Source organism: Ixodes scapularis, unplaced genomic scaffold (assembly GCF_016920785.2).
Source record: "Ixodes scapularis isolate PalLabHiFi unplaced genomic scaffold, ASM1692078v2 ptg000247l_1___fragment_3__unscaffolded, whole genome shotgun sequence".
In the NCBI taxonomy this organism is placed as follows: domain Eukaryota; kingdom Metazoa; phylum Arthropoda; class Arachnida; order Ixodida; family Ixodidae; genus Ixodes; species Ixodes scapularis.
Genome location: NW_024609948.1, coordinates 1,061,060 through 1,071,653, shown reverse-complemented (window position 1 = coordinate 1,071,653; position 10,594 = coordinate 1,061,060).

Here is a 10,594-nt window from a genome sequence, read left to right as displayed (position 1 = left end):
TGCCAAAATGTGAATGAGATTACAAAAATTCCATAGGTAATAGTAAAGCTTCGTGGGCAACGAACAGCATGCACAAAATGCACGTCCAAAGCACTTGTACAACAAATTTAGTCCCACCCTTAAAAATGAAGTGCCAAGCTCTCAAGCAAATGACTGTAGTATGTTCACTGCTAGGCTGACAGGGCAGTAGAAGCTACATGCTTGTAGGAACAATGAATAAAAGGTCGCACGCATACAACGTTGTCATACTCTCCAGGTAGTTACGGGCATAGAATGGATCAGGCACTGAGCGGCAGGTGACTGACTGATCTAGAGACAGAGGGTACATAGCTTTCACTGCCTGTCAGCTTGGCAATGATTCAAGTACAGACTTTTAATACGGATCTCACTAAAATCTGCTATGTGTGAGATGCTATGTAGGCTTTGTGGGCCGATTGTAACAAATCTATAGAACAAGAATAATATATGTTTGTTTCGGGCGGTATGGTACTTTAATTTTTCATTTTGTTTCGTGAAATATTTGAAAAGAAATGCTTGGCTTAATCAAAAGTTACAATTAAAATTGGTGATTGATTGTCTGCGGACACAAATGGAGTTCAACCTTTTCCATACAACCGAGGCAAAACTTTCTCATGGGCTGAACAAAACTGAATGAACAAAAAGAGCAATAAAGTCGACGCAGTGATTATCTTGCCTTCCTTCTCATTTTTGTTTGAAACAACCGTCAAAACACCGGAAAGATGTGAAGAAACATAATCTGGGTCCCTACAAATATTAGTCTTCGTCTGTCAATCTTTCAATAAATAAATGTTTTCCCCAATATTGTTGCAAAAGCAATCCAAAATTTGGCTGCACCCTCAAGATAAATTACAATACCATGACACAAATAAGTGTTTGAGATAAATTTTTTTCCACGTGGTCATACACTGCTACGGCTGAAGGCACAAACATTGGCAAAAGATATGAACGTGGCTGACTTTGTCGGCGGGCCGTCTTGGTGCTTCCGCTTCATGAGATGGCACCAGCTAGCCATCAGAGCCCGCACAACAGTCTGCCAGAAACTTCCAGATGATTTCAAGGAAAAGATGGCGAGTTTCCAGGCATTCGTCAAGGAACAAATTCAAGCCCATGATGTTAGGCCTAACCACATTGTCAACATAGACGAAGTCCCTCTGACTTTTGATATCCTGATGGGCAGGACCGTGGCCAAGAAGAGCGAAAAGACGGTCAGTGTAAGAACAATCGGCCACGAGAAATCGGATTTTACCGTCGTGTTGGCTTCTGCGCTGATGGCACCAAATTGCCGGCCATGATTGTTTTTAAGAGGAAGACTATGCCTAAAGACAGTTTTCCGCCTGGAGTCGTCATCCAATGCAACGAGAAAGGCTGGATGGATAGAGATGATGGGGCTCTGGCTGGAGAAATCACGGCGACCGGACGGATTCTTTCACACGAATGAGGGCCTTCTAGTTATGGACAGCATGAGGGCGCACATGACCGATTTGGTCCAGACCAACATCAAAGCGAAGAACTGCATCCCGGTCATAATTCCTGGCGGCATGACGAAGATGCTGCAGACACTAAACATTTCCGTGAACTGCTGCTTCAAAGCTATCCTGCGGCGTTTGTGGGAAACCTGGATGACAAGCAGCGACCAAAGTTTCACGAAAACTGGGCTCATGAGGCACGCATCATTGGGCGAAGTGGCTGAGTGGGTCAGTGAAGCGTGGAACTCCGTCTCCGTAGGAACTGTAGCCACCAGTTTCAGAAAAGCCGGTCTCATTGAATCTGCACCTGAGAGTGGTGCCGCTGAAAGCGACTACAGCAGCGGGCCTGACGACGACTAAGAGCCCATCGCGTAAGATCCAGTGATCGCCGCACTCTTCCAAAGTGACTCGGAAAGCAAGGAATTCAATGGCTTTACTGAGTAGACAGTGTGGCAGTGATAATAAAAGTTTGGTTGACTTAGCCTAATTCAGTCATGGTTTTGTATTTTGCCTCACTCCAATAACACTTCAAGGTAAGTGGTAATACGTTCGTATTGTCTCCGTGGCTAGGCTTAGTGGGCCGCCCAAGGTTTGTTGGCAGGTTTCTGGCACGTTAAACTTTCGTTCGCTCGGCATGCGTATGCTTGAGTAAAGCTGGCCAGCTCATTTTGCGTCCTTCAGTTCCGAATGTCCTGACTGCCGCTGCCAGAGAGTGCCGTGCTCTAGGCATTTCTCGCTAATCTGAACATCACCAGGCGTCAAACGTTACAGTACGTATGAACCAGCTGATTACCAGTGCGAAATTCCGGTCTGGCGGTACCAATCAGCTTAAAAAGAAAAGCGCAAACCATGCAAAGAGGTGCGACTTATACAAAGGTGTGGCTGATATATAAACTTTTTTGTAAAAATGGCTCGATATACGGAAGTGCGACTTATACAACAGTGCGACTTATAGACCGGAAAATACGGTACTTAAAAGAAATGTACGACTTTACCGTTGAAAGTTACAAAAAAAGGGCAAGTTAAAGTATTGTGATGATACAAGTATTGCGATAGTACTCAAGACTTCTTTAGAGGTATCTGTTGAAAGCTAAAAATACACGGTGCACGAAAAGATGACATCCGACAAGGCGGAGACAGGGTAAGCACCAGAGCCTAGCATTGGCGATCGTAGTCCCCGTACAAGTAAAGCCATGATTACAATGGATCCACGGCCGCAGCAGAACAGTATGACCTAGGACGGTACCCTGGGCGAAGGGGAGTTTTGCTGTGGTTCGGATTCACTTGTGTAAAAAATATAGCAGCACCGGCGAGGCACCTGATGCTGGAAGCTCCCACTCCTCGATGACGCTCTCAATCAACGGTACCAGGCTGTTGGCCGTGTGAAAATTGATAATTTTCGTACACGCCAAAACGCACACGTTGTAAGAAGTCTTAGTCCATCATGTAAACAGTCACACAGACGTATCTGTCTTTGGCGCACGATATCCAGCCATCCGTTGTAATGGAATAACACTCCGCACCTCTGCTGAAAATTTCCTGCAACTTTCTCTTCGCTTCCCGTTTTCTGACTCGTAGAGGTCCGGTATAACTGCTCGTGAGAAAGTCATCCGCGACGGCACGCTGTAGTCTGGCATTGCAAATGCTACCATGTCTATGAAACCTCCCTCTTCACCGACAGTGTATGGGTGCATTCCGTGACCGGTGAAGTTACCAATCATCTTCGTCATGTGCTCTGCTCTTGGTGCCTTTAGTTTCATTTTTGTTGTTGTTGATTACGGGCTTTATGGCGCAAAGTTACTATGGCCATACTGCGCCAAGCTTGTTTAGTTGGGACATACTCAGGACTTTTTTATACGAATTATCCAGTGTGTCGAACCGAAAAAAATACGGGTTCGGTTACGGTTCAGGTTCAGGTAAATTTATTTTGTTCCGGTTCGATTAATTCGATCCGCCAACCGGTTCGCGAACCGGTTCGGGGTGCTAAACCGGTTCGCGAACCGGTTCGAAAATTATAAATGACAAATTGCAACATCAAAATAAATTACAAATAAAACATCTGAAATCAGCACATACGAAACGGGATACATCGCAGTGTAAGGCTCAGGGATTTCTACCAGGAATGGTTTCTTTATGTGCGCTCAAAGGTTACCTCACCGACGTTTACGCATTAGGACTTCATCTAATTGGGTTCGACGCAGTAGCTGTAAAATTCGCGACCTCCTTACAAACCCACTGACAAGTAGAACTCGCTAACTATCCCGCCACCTCGGCGTGTAAGCAATTGAAGGAACAGTGGGGAGAAAATACAGCTTTCTTTATTTGAACTAGCCTTCGGTAACTCAAATTAGACCCTTAAAGAAGCTTTCATTAAACAAGATACGGAATATGAAAAACACTTCACCGAACGCAACGCCAGAAGGACGTAATAGGATAAATATTAAAATAGAAGAGTTCGCTGTCTCACAAATATGTTAGCTTCTAAGTGCCTATACGAAACCGGATGCATTATTATCAAACTCCACAGCCATTTCTTTTCTCATGCCGATGAAAGCAAGCTTCAAGAACTCGCGCGTTCTAGAAACGTGTTATGAAATGAGCACACAGCAGCATTTAGGATTTACGAGATTGTAGTAAAATGAAATCCCGTGACGCGATTTTTTTTTTGCACAGCCTTCCAATTCTTTTTCTTCTGTGCAAGCCGCGACCAGCGCAATACTGGTTCCTATGTCAAGATTCATGGATGCAGCGTTTATATTCCTAAGACTGAGTGGAGAAGAAAAATATGTAAGCGAGGTGTGTGTCAGTTGACGGCACTTAAAAAACAAATGGCATTGATAGCACATTCATTGTCAACAGCGCGTGGCCGAACCGTTTTGACATGAGCCGGTAACCGTTATTTTTTTCCGGTTCAGTTCCGGTTCGGGTTCATCGCAATAACAATATAACGGTTCGGGTTCAGTTCCGGAAAAAATACCGGTTCGATTCTGGTTTTCGGTTCGGTTCGGTTCCGGTTCGACACCCTGGAATTATCGAAAAGAGGTTCATTGACAAGGTTAAAAGTCATAGAGTTAAAATTACAACTCCAGTAGGAAGCCGGTCTTTCTTAAGTAATTTATGACACAATCAAATGGTACTATAGGAGTCCCCCCAATTAGCAGCGCTAGGGTGAAAAGAATCTGGTGTGAAAAAAACTCTGGGAAATGTGTACGTCGTTCTTGCTCAAGCCCTGGGCACAGCCACAAAATGTGTAAAATTGTTAAACGCTCCCCACATTCATCACACAGGGGTGGGGCTTCCCCCTGAGCAGCTGTTTGTGGGTGAGGAAGGAATGTCCAATTCTAAGACGACACAAAAGAACTTCAAGGCGGAGGGTTTTGTGGGATGCACTCTCCCACATACCAAGAGCTGGTTTAATCCTGTGAAGTTTATTTTCGCATTCCAGACTCCACTCCGATTGCCATAGCTGGAAAACTGATGATTTTACCGAGGGCTTCATGTCTTGAAATGGAATCCGTGAGGTGGTTGGCAGTAGGTGGTTAGAGCTCGTGGCCAATTCGTCTGCTCTTTCATTACCTAGGATCCCCACATGGCTAGGCACCCAGCAGAATGTTATGACTCGGCCAAGCCGCAGACCACATTGTACCTTAGATCGGACAAGTTGTGCCAGTCTATTTTTACTTCCCTTTATTGAGCAAAGTGTGGTGAGCACACTTTGAGAGTCCGCGAATGAAATAGATTTTATCGTCTTGCTGATGAGGGTATATTCCAAGGCCATCAACACTGCATAGAGCTCTGCCGTGTAAATACTTGCACATTCCTTGAGACGCTGAAGTTTACTGAATCCTTCAGAGTAAACTGCTGATCCTACAAAATGCAATGATTTGGCACCATCGGTATAAAATTGGGAGTAGTTACCATACTTCTTCTGCACCCCAAGAAATTTTTGCTGAATCACCACTGGGGGGACGTTATGTTTATCAAATCTAGTAAAATACCAATCGCAAAAGACGGGCAACATACTCCACGGAGCTTTATTTTCACCCTTCTGCAAAAGGTCGGTCTCGTCAAGGGTGAGGTCAAGAGATGTACAAATGTCCTCAAGGTGAAGACTTAAAGGCGGTACAACCGTGGGCTTATGTTCGAAAAGACAACCAAACCGATAATGTTGCAAGGCACCATAAGTTGGGTGATTTGGATAGGACAAAATTCTGGAAGCATAAGTCACAGCAAGATAACATTGTCTGTGCCTAAGTGACATCTGATTAAATTCAGCGTACAAGCTAGGAATGGGCGATGGGCGGAAGGCACCTGTAGCGAGCCTTAAACCGAGATGATGCACAGGATCTAACATTTTCAGTGCAGAAGGCCTCGCTGAGTCGTAAACTATAGCACCATAGTCCAGACGTGACCGGATAAGGGAGTTGTACAGGCGTAGCAGACATATTCTGTCGGATCCCCATGACTTGTGCGCTAAGACTTTAAGAATAGTAGCTGATTTAAAGCACTTCTTCTTCAGGTCCTTCAGGTGGGAAACAAAGTTTAACTTTTTATCAAACGTTATGCCCAAAAATTTATGCTCTGTTTTTACACTAATAGGAACCCTGTTTAGCGTCAGTTCTGGATCTAGAAACAGCCCCCGACGCAGAGAAAATGGCACGCAGAGAGTCTTATCAGCTGAAAACTTAAACCCATTTCGTCAGCCCACTGACTAATTCTGTTGATGGTAAGCTGCAGTTGCCGCTCACAGCTAGACAAATTACAAGAAGAGGCCGAGATGTGAATATCATCCACGTAGAGGGAGTATGAAACGGAAGGTGGAATTACCTTTGACAACGAGTTTATCTTTACGGCAAACAAGGAGACACTCAGTACACCTCCTTGCGGAACACCAATTTCCTGGATATGCTGGGTGGTGCCAAGTCGAACTTGAAAGGAGCGACCTGTAAGAAAACTGCTTGTACACCGCAACATGCGACCACGCACACCAGAGGCATATAAATCATGAAGGATACCATACCGCCATGTCGTATCATATGCTTTCTCCAGGTCGAAGAAAACAGATACACAATGTTGCCTATTTACGAAAGCTTCACGTATGGTCGTTTCCAGACAAAGTATGTGGTCCAAAGTAGACCGCCCTTCTCGAAAGCCACATTGGTTATTAGCAAAGAAGTGGTTATGCTCCAAAATATATATTAACCGCCTATTAATGAGGCGTTCGAAGGTTTTGCCAAGGCAACTCGTTTACGCGATTGGACGGTAACTACGTGGGTCCGAAGGGTCCTTCCCAGCTTTCAGCAAAGGAATTACATGCGCCTGTTTCCAGATTTGAGGAAAGTAAGCTGCTTCCCACAGATAGTTGAAAAAACCTAGTAGTGTGTTCAGCGATTCACAAGACAACTGACGGAGCATTTCATGGTGGATTCCATCAGGGCCTGGAGCCGACCTCTTCTTGGAGCCCAGAGCCACCTCTAGTTCTTGCATTGTGAAAGGAGTGTTGTATGGCTCAGAGCTACAACCGGACATGGGTATACGGTGACACTCAGCACTTGCTTTAAAACGTTTAAATTCCATGCGATAATTTCGGGAGCTGGAAACATTCTCAAAGTGCTCTCCAAGCACATTAGCAACATCTTTCAGCGAATTAGCAGGGGAGCTAAATAGAGGAATAACAAAGCAACGACTTTTTTGTACCTATCCCAAACTTCCTTCTCCGAGACAAAACTATTAAGGGAGGAAATGTACTTGGTCCAGGACTTCCACTTAGCTTTCCTCCTAGTCCATCGGGCCTTCGCTTTTAGTCTTTTAAATGCTTTCCTATTTGAAGAAGTAGGGTACCTCCGAAAGGGATCCCATGCCCTATGCTGCTTTTCCCTTGTGGTAGCACAGTCTTCATTCCACGAAGGCCTACACCTCTTGGGTAAATTTTCAGAGGTGCGAGGAATGGCGTCTTGGGCGGCACTTATGATTTGCTCCGTAACATACACTGTCGCTTCTTCAGGTGACAAATTTGCTAGAACTGACGGATCAAGCACGGCATCAAGTTTAAAGAGTGTCCAGTCGGCTTTGTCCAGTTTCCACCTAGGGGTTTGTTTTAAAATAGTCGGCAGAGGAACGAGGCTTTCGATTACAACCGGGAAATGATCACTCCCAAAAGGGTTGTCTAAAACCTTCCAAGAAAAACAGGGAAGTATTGATGGTGATGAAATGGAGAGGTCAATGGATGTGAAGCAATTATGAGTGGAACTATAAAATGTTGGTTCTTTCTTATTTAAAAGACATATGTCTGACGAGAGTAGAAATCTTTCTACAACAGCGCCACGAGAGTCAAGGTGCTTACTGCCCCACATGGGACTGTGAGCATTAAAATCACCACAAATTAAAAAAGGCGTTGGGAGTTGCTGAACGAATCCTTGAAGTTCATGAAGATGCAGTTGACAATGAGGTGGTAAATACAAGGACACAACCGTAATGAGACGATCGGTAAGAACACGTACCGCAACTGCTTTTAGTGATGTACGAGAGGAACTTCCACACATGCTATGCCACTCCGTACAACAATGGCAACACCACCAGAAGAGTGGTCTGAGTCCCGATCCTTTCTAAAAATGCGGTGACGATTAAAAACATTTGTATGGGTGTTGTTAACATATGCCTCCTGCAAGCACACAGCAATGGGCTTTAGCTCATCTAGAAAGAAATGAATGTCATCAATATTTTGCAGGAGACTTCTACAGTTCCACTGTATAAAACTATATGTGTTCATGTTAAAAATGATTTAAAGTAACAACAAAACAAAAAAAGAAACCTGCTCTAGGTGCCCTGGGGCGGTTTGGGTGCGGTTGCTCGCGGATTGAGCTTTTTCTGGGAAGACTTTTTAAGCCTGGTGTCATCAGGTGGGACTGAACGAGGGGGAGGAGGTTCACTAAGTTCCATCCGCTCCTCCTCAGGCTGTACGGCTGAGGGAGCAGCTGGTACGGGGACCTCCTTAGATGTTGAGGCCTCTCCTGGCGTCTTAAAACAAAACACACCCTCCTTCTTCCTGGGAGGGGTCCGAGTAACCAAGGCAGGCACATCGTTCGATGGCCCGTCCTTTGGAATGGAGGAGGCACCAATGCCTTCTCCCTGAGGCTGCTGTTGCCGTCTCTCCTCTTGTCTCCCCTCCATTAGCACAGAGGCATCCCTCGCCTCTGCACCATCTGGAGGCCCCTGTGGTGTCTTCGGTTCCAACGACAAACGTGAGTCGTGGACCGAATCTTTGTGAGGCAGGGGGAGGTGGTGGAATTACCAGGTCATTAGGACAGACCTGGGTTTCTACAGAGAGACTTTGATGGCACACCCCTGCACATGCCATCAAAGAGTATGGCCCCTTTTGCAGGAAGGAGAATCTCTTCCTGGCTTCGGGGAATGAGATGTTCTCTTTCACTTTGAGTGTTATAATTTCTTTTTCTTGTTTCCATTTTCTGCAAGAACGGGAATAAGCAGGGTGAGGTTCACCACAGTTGATGCAGCAAGGTAGATTTGAGCAATTCTCTGAAGGGTGATAATTTTTGCCACACTTGGCACATGTCTTTCCACGGAAGCTCAGTGCACTATGGCCATACCTCTGGCAGTGAAAGCAACGCTGAGGGTTTGGCACATACGGCCGCACTTTACAGCTTTGATCGATTCTGGGAGCGCTCTCAGCTCAAAAATCAGAATGACATGCTTTGTCTTAATCTCCTGACCGTCCCGGCGAAAAGAAATTCGCTTTGTAGCTATGACTCCTTGGTCACGAAGGCCATCGACAATTTCCTCTTCGGGGGATTCTAGAAGGTCATCTTCTGATATTACGCCTTTAATAGTGTTCAAAGTGCGGTGGGGTGATACAGTAACCCTGTAGTGAGAAACCAAGTTGAGTGCCAGCAGGTCTGCGCATTGTTGAGAGGTCACAACTTCAACGAGAAGATCTCCAGATGGCATTTTGTTTGCTTTAAAATTCTTTCCGATCACAGATTCAAGAGTCTTCGAAACCAGGAAAGGGGATAGCTTGGATAAGGGTTTTTCCATTTCAGAATGCATAACAAGAAATCAAGGAAACTTCTCCACAGGTGTAAATGCTTTCATAACGTGTACTTCGGTCCGGACCCTTTTCAGGGCCCGATCAGGTTTTTGGTTTTGTTTGGAACCCATGAGAAATGGGGAGGCGTTCGGCGTCTGTAGCACACCACCCACCACGGAGCCCAACATGGGGATAGGTAATGCGCCATAGCAATAAAGGATTTGCTGACGACATTACGCTATCAGTGCTACCAAGACACTATAACCTAGTGCGGGTCCAGACAAGGGGTCTATCGCCACCCAAGGTTAGCCCTTGCCGCCAAAGATGGTGAATATGAAAGAAAGAAGAGCAGAAAAAAGAGAAAGATAAGAGGGGATAGTAGACGATGTGGCGACTGACTGAATCATCCTGGTCTGGCCAAGCCAGGACACCCGTCTACAGGAAGCAGGGGCCAAAGTCGTGTGTTGCCGCGCCCGGGGGGCCCCGAAGGGTCCAAACCTACCCCGAGCACAGCTCAACCACCAGGATGCCCTTTTCCCTGGACATGGGCTCGCCACGCACAGCCAGACGTGGGTGGGTCTTAGCCACTTTTTACTCAGGGTCTGTGGTGTCGCCAAAGTGGCTGGGGTCTGTGGTGGTGCTACTCACCAAGTGAGTAGCACTTGGAGAGTAGCGTGGTGCTAGTCACCACGCTACTCTCCAAACACCTGTTCTCACAGGTGCCCCCTGCGGGGTTGGTTTCATTTTTGGCTTCAAGGTATCGGCTACCGACAGCTGACTCGGCATACTCCCGCACTTGAGCTTGATGGTAGTTCCGCTTGCTAGACGCTCTTTCTTGTAGGCCTGAAGTGCATCTGGGTGATTCTTTAGATGGAATGCTAAGGTGGTCGTTGTGCCCGTTAAAGTTTTGAGGATTGCCCTGTGCTTCATGCATCGTGCATTAGTCACCGGTGGGATTTTTAAGAAATATTTCCAGATTGGGTTGCGATAGACAACGCCATCACTTTCGTTGTCCACAGCGGCTGCAGCGGACAATCCTCCCATTCGATCAAACTTTTGCAGT